A 12704-nucleotide genomic window follows, 5' to 3' on the forward strand; every position below is an offset into this window, starting at 1 on the left:
AGTTTGGTTGCTAGTTTTGGGCATATGTTGTTGTTTTAAGTTTTAATCTTGGTTTGAGCATGAGTTAACGTTTTATTCTTGTTGGACGTACTTTCTTTTGTATAGAGATGTTATTTTGGGCTATGAGTATATTAAGAATCATGTTGTGACCATAGAACTTGTTTAGAAGTGATTAGGAGATTGTTTGGTTCGAAATGAGTTTTCTGCCCAGCAAAGAACATTCGCACCCTTTTGGCCTCCAGGCTATCTTGGCAGAATGTTAAGTGGCTAGACATAAACTCTATTTTGAACAATTTTAGGTCTAGGACTTGTTTTAGCTCAGATTTAGGACTCATGATAGGTCTTTTCACAAATTTGGAGAGTGGAACTTTTGGAGGAGTATTTGAAGGAATGATATGACTCGAGTGAGTACAAACTCACATGAATACTTGTTGTTATTTTTCTCGCATTGTACAACTAATTTATGTGTACCAAACATATAACTTTACAACTCTCATGAAATACATTTTGATCTACTATAGGCTTTATTTATGAAAACGTGTGTTGCTTAAGCAAATTAACATGGTGAGATTTGTAAGAGCATGCATGTAAAAGACGGATAAGACTAATTGCATTGTATGAGATAATACACCGATACATGCGGGATAACGGCCATGGTCTTACTATACATGTTAACTCTATGATCTAATGTGCATGTGTTATATGGGTCTTGGATCCAATGGTTGTTTCGTGACCGGCATAGCCATGTTTGATTGGGTCACTACAAGATGTACATATTTGGTGGCGTGGGCCACCCGAGGTCGAACTCAATCATGTTTCTAGTGTTATGGACGGTAGCGTGCAATATTCGAGACATCGGTAGTGTATTATAGGTCTCTCGGGGCAGCGCCCACCCTAGTAAGAATGGGTAATATCTCGGGTAAGCCACATAGTTTGAACGATAACTTGAATCTCATATTACAACTATATATATATATATATATATATATATATATATATATATATATATATATATATATATATATATATAGGTCTCTCGGGGCAGCGCCCACCCTAGTAAGAATGGGTAATATCTCGGGTAAACCACATAGTTTGAACTATGACTTGAATCTCATATTACAACTATATATATATGCATTCATGATCAACTATAAGCTCATAATGTTGCATGTGGTTTATAAACAACTGAGTTCAACATTTAATGACATGTAATTTTTGTGCGTTTTTACTCTCTAAGTCGTTAGACTAACCCTTGTATTCTTTCCCCTCCATTATGTATAATTGCACTGTTTAGCTAGCTTAGTTGATGATGGATCCAAGAAGACATCTGGTCATTATAAGGGATTTGCTCATGATCAGTTGTTGTGCAAATATCTACCTAAATTAATAAGCAAATAATTGTACGTTTTACTCGCAAGTGCACAAGATCAATATTGTAGTATATGGTGCAAGTAAGAGATCATTCCCACGAGGATTGCTAAATTTTGCTTAAAATAAATTCCGTAAGTAAAATAAAACAAAGATTGATTTTGAGTTGATAATAATAAAAGGTAGGGCTTTGATATCCACCACTAATCATGCTTATATAATATAACAATATGCCAATGTTTTGATTATGTTATGAATATTTAATATTAGCCAACCTAAGGGTATGGGTATCTACTCCTTAAGCTATTGATTTCCCTAAGCAAAGAATTAGGCATGGGTGTCTACTCTAATTCTTTTCTTTCTTACAGGATTTAGCATGGGTGTCTACTAAGTTGTTCTTTAAGAAAGCATAAATTTGTGGAAATCGACAAACACATGAGGCCTAAGGTATGGGTGTCTACTCTTGGTTTCCAATGTTGATTAACCCAAGAATCCGGTGTGGATTTCTTTTGTTACTCTTATTAAACCCAGGACTCGATCATCCAAATTGATTTAATTAACTAGTCCATACCACATGCATATGTTGATCAAACAAACACATATGAGGAATTCATGAAAACAAGAATTAATCAAGTTAAATATCACAACATGATCATCTCAAACATAATTAGGGCTTCAATCTAGCCCTACTAAGTAATTTAGTTACACATGAGTTTGATGTTAAACATCTTCAGAAAATAAAATAGAAAGGAAAAAAATAAACCCGAAACTTGAACTTGAAGAGCTCCAATTCCTCTCCTTGAAAATTGTATATCTATTCTAAAAGTTTAAGGGTCTATTTATAGGCTTAGGAATACTCTAAAAACCCTAAAAAAACGTAGGGTTTGAGCCCTAGTTCGCACAAGGCTTCAAAACCCTAAAATAAAAACTTTCAATAAAAAGGTTGCGGCTGGCTTGCTCCTTACGCACAGGTGCGCTCGATCGCATCCCATGTGCGATCGATCGCAAGACTGCGATCGATCATCTGTGCTGGCCGCTGAATCACAGGTGTGATCAAGGCTGCTTCTTCTGTGCATGAGCACACGCCTTGCGCTTGTCTTGGTCCTTGCCTGTAGTGCGCTCGATTGCAGCTCCACTGCGATCGATCGCACTACCAGAGCCTCAAGTTTTTTCCAAAATTGCTCTTTAAGCTCGATACTTCCGAAATTGCTTCATTTTCTTCCAAAAGCCTACAAAAACAAAAAAAGCACATAAAAGAACTAAAATTGCATAAACTAACAAAACTAAGGAATTAACAAATATAAGTTAAGGGATAAAATATGAATATTTTGGCACTTAACACACCCCCAAACTTACATATTGCTTGTCCCTTAGCAATACAAAACTAAAAAATAAATGGAACAAAAAGGAACAAAAAGATAAATCCATCTTTCGTGGGACGTACGATTGCATTTAGCATATGCAACAAGCCTTTTAAACCCCTAGGAATTCCCTAGAGGGCGAGTGAAGTCTCGTGAGGGTTTTTCAGAAATGTTACCCACAAACATTATGCAAGAGTTCATGTTATCCAAAAATTAAGGTATCACTCAAGACCATGATTTTCATTCATTAGCAAGCTTAAAAAGATAAACTCCATCTTCATAATGAATTGAAATTTGAAGGTTTAATTACTTACAAAAGACATGCTAAGACATCACAAGTTTGAAAACAGTATAAAGTGAAGTAGCACATAAATATGAAACTTCCAATTATTTTCAATATGCAATGTCTCAATATCTCAAAGTTCACTGAAATCCCTATTATAGTGAACTTTGAGATATTGAGACATTGCACATTGAAAATAATTGGAAGCTTCATATTTATGTGCTAGTTCACTTTATACTGTTTTCAAACTTGTGATGTCTTAGCATGTCTTTTGTAAGTAATTAAACTTTAAAATTTAATTTCATTGTGAAGATGGAGTTTATCTTTTTAAGCTTGCTAATGAATGAAAGTCATGGTCTTGAGTGATACCTTAATTTTTGGATAACATGAACTCTTGCATGTTATCCAAAAATTAAATTACACATTGTCCCCAATGTGTCTATAACATGGAAAGAATTTACCCGGGATATGGATAAAATTGTCTAGAATAGCATGCCTTATAGCACACCCCCAAACTTGAATCGAAGCACACTTGTCCCTGCAAAATAAGACACAAAAACAATTAAAAGGAAACAAAACAAAACTAAAGATAAACATAAAGATTAAGTGAAAAACAAATAAAACAAAATGACAAGATAAACTATGGGGTGCCTCTCATAAGCGCTAAGTTTAACGTCTTCAGCAAGACTGTGATTCCCCTCTCATTTTTGTCCTGAAGAAGATGTTCCTGATGGTGGTGGCAATCAGCTTAGAATGGACCGCATTAGTTCTTCTAAGTTAGTTAATCTTTGGTTTGTTAAGACTCTCTCCTCTCGAGCCTCCCTTCTTTGATCTGCTAGCTCTCACCGGAGTCCTGTCACTTCTTCACTGATAGAACGATGTTGTGCTACGCGCAGAGTGACAGTTGCCTCCTCTTCTGAGACACATCTTCTAATGATTTGATCAGGGCAGAATTTGAACAGATAAGGGTCATCCCAATGGTAATGTCTAGATATAGACATCAACCTCTTCCTTTCTTGACTAGACATACCTGGAGGAAAAACTTTGGCAGTTATATAATTAACAATATCTGCATACCATGGATGTTGGACCTCAACTGCGAACAACTGCTCATCTAGAAAATTTTCATTCAATGGAAGCTCATTTCCTTCTTCCTCATGAAGTAGCCTGGATAGGTGATCTGCCACCACATTCTCATTGCCCTTCTTGTCTCTAATCTCAAGGTCAAACTCTTGCAGTAATAATACCCACCTGATCATGGAAGCTCATTTCCTTCTTCCTCATGAAGTAGCCTGGATAGGTGATCTGCCACCACATTCTCATTGCCCTTCTTGTCTCTAATCTCAAGGTCAAACTCTTGCAGTAATAATACCCACCTGATCAACCTAGGCTTTGCATCTTTCTTAGCAAACAAATATCTCAAAGCAGCATGATCAGTGAATACAATAACTCTAGAACCAATCAAGTAGGATCTAATCTTCTCCAAAGCAAATATGACAGCTAATAATTCTTTCTTGGCAGTAGAGTAATTTAGCTGAGCATCATTCAATGTTTAAGAAGCATAATAAATGGCATGAGGTACCTTATTGATTCTTTGACCTAAGACGGCTCCCAAGGCAAAGTCACTGGCATCACACATGAGCTCAAATGGTAGATTCCAATCAGGTGCCATCATTATTGGTGCAGATTTGACCAGCTTTTTTAGTGTGTTAAAAGCAGTCATACATTCTTTAGTCCATTCAAACTTGGCCTCCTTGCCTAACAATGCACAAAGGGGTCTAGAGATCTTGGAGAAATCCTTGATGAACCTTCTATAGAACCCGGCATGTCCCAGAAAACTTCTCACCCCCTTCATTGTCATAGGAGAGGAAAGTTTGGAGATGATGTCAATCTTGGCCTTATCTACCTTAATGCCCTTGCTGGAAATAGAATGACCCAACACAATGCCTTATTGAACCATAAAGTGGCATTTTTCCCAATTGAGCACTAAGTTGCATTCTTCACATCTCTTGAGGACACTCTTCAAATGATGGAGGCATTCATCAAAATTAGACTCAAAAACACTAAAGTCATCCATAAATACCTCAATGAATTTCTCCACCATATCTGAGAAAATACTCATCATGCATTAGAATGTGGCTGGTGCATTGCATAATCCAAATGGCATCCTTTTGTAGGCAAATGTGCCAAAAGGACATGTGAAGGTGGTCTTCTCCTGGTCTTCTGGTGCTATTGCAATCTGGTTGTAGCCATTGTACCCATCCAAGAAGCAGTAGTAGCTATGACCAGCTAACCTCTCTAGCATTTGATCAATGAAGGGTAGGGGAAAATGGTCTTTTCTTGTCACCTTGTTCAGCTTTCTGTAGTCAATGCATACCCTCCAACCAGTGGTTATTCTTGTAGGTATCAGCTTATCATCTTCATTCTTCACCACTGTGATCCCACTTTTCTTTGGAACTACTTGGACTGGACTTACCTATTTACTGTCTGAGATGGGGTAGATAATACCCACATCCAACAGTTTCAATACCTCTACCTTCACTACCTACTTCATGTGTGGGTTGAGCCTTCTCTGTGCATCTCTGGTTGGCTTTGCTTCGTCTTCAAGGAAGGTTTGATGCATACACTTAGCTGGACTTATCCCCTTGATGTCAGCAATGGTCCATCCCAAAGCAGTTTTATGCTCTCTAAGAACTCTCAACAGATTCTCTTCTTCTACAGAACTCATATTTGCAGCAATTATGATTGGCAATGTCTTGTTTTCTCCTAAGTAGGCATATGTCAGGTGTTCTGGCAATTGCTTCAATTCCAATCTTGGTGCCTGGACAACAGAAGGGACAAGAGTTGTATTAGTAGGCTCAAGAGTCTCAAAGGGGAGGGTATACTTACCTGGATGCTTTGAAGAGGCCTCAAGAAGGTGTACGGCTTCAATGATGTCATCAGCAACATCCTCAAATTTTGGCTAAGTGTTCAGCTTTGTGAAACTATGGATGAGGGTGGCCTCCAACGGGTCAATGTGATGGGCCTGAAAATTTTTCTCAACAATGCCTTGGACCATGCAAACATTAAAGCATTCTAAATCATCTTGAGGTAATTTTAGTGCATCGAAAATTTTGAACTCTGTTTTCTCACCATTCACCTTCATACTCACAATACCCTTTTTCACATATATTTTAGTATCTACAGTTCTCATAAAGGGTCTTCCTAAGATGATAGGCAAGGGCAATGTCATAGGTGATTCTTCCATATCTAATACAATGAAATCAGCAGGTAAAATAAATTCACCAACCTTTACCAAGACATCCTTAAGTATACCTCTAGGTCTTTTGATGCTTTTGTCTGTCAATTGCAAAGTGATAGTTGTTGGTTGAAGCTCCCCCAAACCCAACTTCTCATACACAGTGTAGGGCAACAAGTTGACCCGTGCTCCTAGATCCAGTAGTGCCTTTTCAAAAAGATGGTCTCCTATCCTGCAAGGAATGGTAAAGCTACCTGGATCTTTTAGCTTTGGTGGTAGCTTTCTTAATAGCACTGCACTTACCTCCTCTGTTAAAGCTACTGTCTCATGCTCCTGAAACTTCCTTTTATGAGTGCAACAATCCTTTAAGAATTTAGCATATGAGGGGATTTGTTTAATTGCATCTAATAAAGGAAAATTAATGTCTACTTTCTCAAAGTCTCAAAAATGTCAAGAAGTCGTTTGTCTTTCTTTGGTTTTACTAACCTTTGAGGGAAGGGTGGTGCATTCACCTTCTCCATTTTACTTACCATGGATGTTGAGGTTTCCTCTGGGGATGCTTGTGCCAGCTCTTGAGTTCCTATCACCTTGCCATTTTTTAGAGTTGTTACAGCTTTCAATTGCTGGTGACCTCCTGGATTAGGTATTGTTTGGGCTAGAAATTCACCCTACTTTCTTTCACTAAGCTCTTTAGCCATTTGCCCCATCTGTACTTCTAGTCTTTGAATGGCTTGATCAGTTCTTTGAAATGTTTGATCGGCCCTTGTATTGATTTGTTTTTGATTAGTCATAAATTGCAGTTGCGAAGTCACCAGGGTGTGTATCATACTCTCCAGTTTATTCAGCTTTGACTCTTGAATTGGTTGACTTGCTTGTTGGGGGTTCCTTTGCTGCCCTTGAGGGTTCTGATTATTACTCCATGAGAAATCAGGGTGGTTTCGTCACCCTAGATTGTAGGTGTTGGAGTAAGAATTGTTCTTCCCCACATAATGTGCTGCCTTGTCCTTTAAGCTGGGAAAAACTTCTTCAAGAACTTACTGGATAACTCTTCCCAAGTATAAATGGATTGTGTAGGCAAGGAATTATACTACAATTTAGCATTGTCTTTCAAGGAAAAAGGGAATAAGACTAACCTGAGTCTCTCCAGAGTTAGGCCTTGAATGTGCTGAAGCTTGCAGAGATCAAAGAACTCTCCGAGGTGCAAGTTTGGATCCTCAGTAGCTACTCACTCAAACACTCAGTATTTGTGGGGATATATAGTAATCGCCTTCCACTTCTGGTTGATAGGCAATGCATGATGGCTAGTTAAGGTTTCTTGGGATGAAAGACTGTTTCATAGGCCTTCGCACTGGTGGTAGGTTTTCTAGCAGATCTTCCATTGTTACCTCAGCTTCTTCTTCTTCTTCCATGTCAAAGTTGTCCCTAGGACTTTGTCGAATGGTCTCCTTAATTTCTTGCATAAGAAGATTTGCCTCTGCAGTCACAACAGCTTTAGTGCTGCTGTCCGGATACTCCCTGAAACTACGATCGATCGCAATGCGCTCGATCTCACACAAGCTCCGCTCGATCGCAGTAACAGAATGCAAGCACCGCATAACTGAAACATAACAGAAATAGGGGAATAAAAAGAAATAGAAAAATACTATTGATTTTTGACAAAACATGATTAAAATTAAAAATTAAATTAACCAAACTAAAGGAAAATAATTCTAAACAAAATTTGACACAATCCCCAGCAACGGTGCCAAAAACTTGTTGTGTAAATATCTACCTAAATTAATAGGCAAATAATTGCACATTTTACTTGCAAGTGCAGAAGATCAATATTGTAGAATATGGTGCAAGTACGAGATTATTCTTACGAGGATTGCTAAATTTTGCTTAAAATAAATTCTGTAAGTAAAACAAAACAAAGATTGATTTTGAGTTGATAATAATAAAAAGGTAGGGCTTTGATATCCACCACTAATCATGCGTATATAATATAACAACATGCCAATGCTTTGATCATGTTATGAATATTTAATATTCGCCAACCTAAGGGTATGGGTGTATACTCTAATTCTTTTCTTTCTTAAAGGATTTAGCATGGGTGTCTACTAAGTTGTTCATTAAGAAAGCATAAATTTGTGGAAATCGACAAACACATGCGGCCTAGGGTATGGGTGTCTTTTGTTACTCTTATTAAACCCAAGACTCGATCATCCAAATTGATTTAATTAACTAGTCCATACCACATGCATATGTTGATCAAACAAACATATATGAGGAATTCATGAAAATAGGAATTAATCAAGTTAAATATCACAACATGATCATCACAAAGGCGCCAATATTAAAATATTAACTAAACATAATTAGGGCTTCAATCTAGCCCTACTAAGTAATTTAGTTACACATGAGTTTAATGTTAAACATCTTCATAAAATAAAATAGAAAGGAAAAGAATAAACCCGAAACTTGAACTTGAAGAGCTCCAATTCTTTTCCTTGAAAATTGTATATCTATTCTAAAAGTTTAAGGGTCTATTTATAGGCTTTAGAAATACTCTAGAAACTCTAAAAAACGTAGGGTTTGAGCCCTAGTTCGTACAAGGCTTCAATACCCTAAAATAAACACTTTCCATAATAAGGTTGCGGTTGGCTTGCTCCTCACGCACAGGTGCGCTCGATCGCATCCCGTGTGCGATTGATCGCAAGACTGCGATCGATCATCTATGCTTGGTGATTGATCGTAGGTGTGATCGAGGCTGCTTCCTGTGCGCATGAGCGCACGCCTTGTGCTTGTCTTGGTCCTTGCCTGTATTGCGCTCGATCGCACTACCAAAGCCTCCACCTTTTCCCAAAATTGCTCTTTAAACTCGATACTTCCAAAATTGCTTTCTTTTCTTCCAAAAGCCTACAAAAACAAAGAAAACACATAAAAGAACTAAAATGGCATAAACTAACAAAACTAAGGAATTAACAAATATAAGTTAAGGGCTAAAATATGAATATTTTGACACTTAGCATCAGTTTTGAGGACTTTGACCCTGTATGGCTCAAGTCAATGTAGGATGCTGATGGATCCATTTGTCAAGAGATGCTCAAGATCATCTTTATGCTTTATTTGGTCAAACATATGCCTTACTTTATTCAGAATAGTTAGTAGTGATGTGTATATATTTGATGGTTGGTCTTTGACCGATACATTTGGTGACTTAGCTATGTTATGATGCTTTTAGTTTCTTTTGGTTGTTATAATTGTGATTTTAAATTATTACTATCTTTGTCCCTTAGTTAAAGTCTTTCACTGCAATCTCTCTATTAGGAGAAGATGAAATCTTTGAGTCTTGTTCTAAGAGGAATAAGGCTGGGAGGCAAACCATGAAGTCAATTACTAGTTGATTGATTTCACTGTAGTATTACAGTAACACACAAATTCATACGTAGATTTATTCTTGTGTATCGCTAAAAATGTGTAAAAGTAGCAACTTTTATACATAATTTTTAGCCCATTATTAAAATATCATACAAGAGTTTGAAAATGTTGTTTTTAAGGTTATTTTGCAACCATATTACCACAAAACCCATTTTTAAATATCGTGTTTTGCATGTAAAAATCAATTTCTTCCACGTCGATTATCATGTTAAACCCTTAATATTTAAGAGAAAAATCAAATAAGGGAAATGAGAAATTACAATAGGATAAAAATGGAAAGGGTGGGCAACCTAAACAACAACCAAGAACTAACCAGGAAACAATGCAGATATAAGGCAAAGAAAAACCAAGTAACAAGGTAACACGTGGGAATGGGTCAACTAAATAACACGGCCCAATGAAAGTACCAATGTGACCACCACAGAAAAACAAAGGAAACCACTAAAAAACAGTAAAACTAACAACAAAAACCCACATGAGGTAACGGCGATGGAGGGCGGTAGCTAGGAGCTGCGTGATGGCCACATGAAGGCAAGTGAAGGCCACTTGCTGGTGCATGGTACATGGATGGAGGCTCAAAGGTGGACGACCAAGGAGTGGAGCAGTCGATGGAGACGATGGTGAGGCACGAAGAAGGATCGGAGAGGTAGTGAGAGCCGATCTGGTTATGCAACCAAATCTGTAAATGCCGTCAAAACTGAGGATGGGTATGACAAGTGGCTACCGGAGGACGGAGAGGAGGTGGAGGACGATGGATCTGTGTAGGAGAGGAGAAGGGAACATCAATACCAAGGCTGGACTATGTTGTTTTAGGGAAAACCAAAAGAAAGAGGGAGAAAAACCAGGAAAAGCAAGAAAAGAAGAAAATAGGAGAGGAAAGAGGGAAGGGAGGAGTATGGAGACAAGCTCCATAGCTCCTCCCTCAGAAAGCTCAAGAGTAAGCAGTTGTCTCAAAAGAGACCAAAGAAAAAAGTCTTCCAGAGGAGCTTCTCTCTCTTCAAACAAGAGAGAGAAGCGGAAACTACGTTTTCATAAGAAAAAGGGTTAAACTCAAGTAAATAGGAATTAAAATAGTAAAAAAAGAAAAAGAAAAAAGAGATAGGTATGGGTTAAGCTCTTCACCTCAAAGTAGAAGTTCTTCAAGACTTCAAGCCTTGAAGGAAAAAAATCAGTCTCTCTCTATCTTTCTCTTTAGGGCTAAGGTTTTCTTGGTTGCAAGGAGCTAAATGTGACTAATGGATGTAATGTCCTTCATATAGGTGAGTTAAAGGGATAACGATGGTTGAAGCCTTTCACATGTTTTTTTTTTTTTTTTTTTGAATGTCTGGACAGTTACATTTGTTGGAAACTTTGATCGTTCTCTAATGATTATCCGAGTCCAATTTCGATTGTTCAAAAGTCGCATGTTTCTAAATAATTCAAATAATAATATGAGATTCCTTTTAAATTGTTTTGAAATGCATTCTTTTTATGAAGAGATTTAAACGTGAGAAATATTGAATACTGGGTTATTGTCCTTTTTATATTTTATTATTTAAAAGATAGATGCTAATAATGCAAGGCATTACACTATTCGTTCATTACAAGTAACAATTGATCGATGTTCTCAAAACTATACTGTTCGATCATTAAAATCAACGAGGGATCATTATGGGCTGAGCAGTACCGTTCGATTAGTCCAAGAGGCTAGGACGATCGATTGTTACACACATAAAACACTCCAAATGTTCAAAAGTATCATTTTCTCCCTCTTTTGGCAGTTAGGGCTAACCTAAACTCACTAAGGCAAGATTCAAGGATCCTTAACCCTAATCTTTAAATGGGATGTTACATTGTCGATTGATCAAGGCCTAGGGATCCACCAAGCTTTTTTGTTCAAATTTTCGAACTTTTATTGACAACCCCGTTTTGACCCAATAAACTTTGAAATTGGAAAATCTTCGTGAAATTAAAAAGAGCCAAAGTTGATTCTGTTGTCTTCTATATATCCTACTTTAGTAATGGGTATAGTCATGTGAACGGAATTGTTTGTTAAGCTTATGTTTTTGAAACCAATTAAGAAAAAGTTCGTTTCTTGCAAAGATTATTGGGTTTCCTTTATATATTTTGAGATAGTTTGAAGTGCGCATGGGATTTTAGCTTATGTTGCAACACTCCTTTTTTAAAAAAATAATAATAATGATAATAATAATAATAATAATAATAATAATAATTGTCCAAATGTCAAATGAACAATCACTATTCACTCATGCTCAGGACCGAGTGATTATTGACGACTATTGGGAGGGCCTGTTTGGCAAAGGCCTTAGACATTTTTATGGTAACAAAAAATTGATTGATGTGAAAAAAGTAAGAATGTTTGATATGAAAAAATAAAATTTTTTATTTTGTAGTAATTTTTTATTTGAATAATAGTAAAAAATGATTAATGCGATATAAAAAATAATAATGTTGAGAAGTTAAATTTTTTGAAAAATAGTACCGAGCCATTAAAATATTTTGGCAAACAAACCCTAAAGACCTAAAAGAAACCATTGAGACACAAAATCTTATAAGAATGGTAGAAAAGTCACTGTGAGTGTAGTTAATGATGACATTTGACTTCAATTAGGGTGCCAATGATGGCTCCAGCAATAACAAAAGTTTGTAGAAGTGCAAAAAAAAAAAAAACAAAAAACAAAAAACAAAAAACCATAAAAACCAATATCAACATTGAAGGAATAATCCAGGTGTATGTGTAAATGAGGCAAAAATGGAGTAAGAGAGAGACATCCTAGACATGAATTAGGATCCTCTCCAATTTAAATGAATTGGAAAATATTCAAATAGTTATATTGGATAAGTATTTTTATCTTCTCATAAAGTGAAAAGATAAAAATATTCCTAAAATATAACTAACTAAATACTCTCCAATTCATTTGAATTGGAGAGGATCTTGTTGACTTAGACACTTGCTTCTTTGGCCATTAATGTGATACATGCCTACTTTAATAGCTCAAAGGGTAATTTTTCATACCATGTTGAATAGAGAAGG

The sequence above is a fragment of the Corylus avellana genome, chromosome 10, assembly GCF_965113065.1.
Source record: "Corylus avellana chromosome 10, dhCorAvel1.hap1.2, whole genome shotgun sequence".
NCBI classification, from domain to species: Eukaryota; Viridiplantae; Streptophyta; class Magnoliopsida; order Fagales; family Betulaceae; genus Corylus; species Corylus avellana.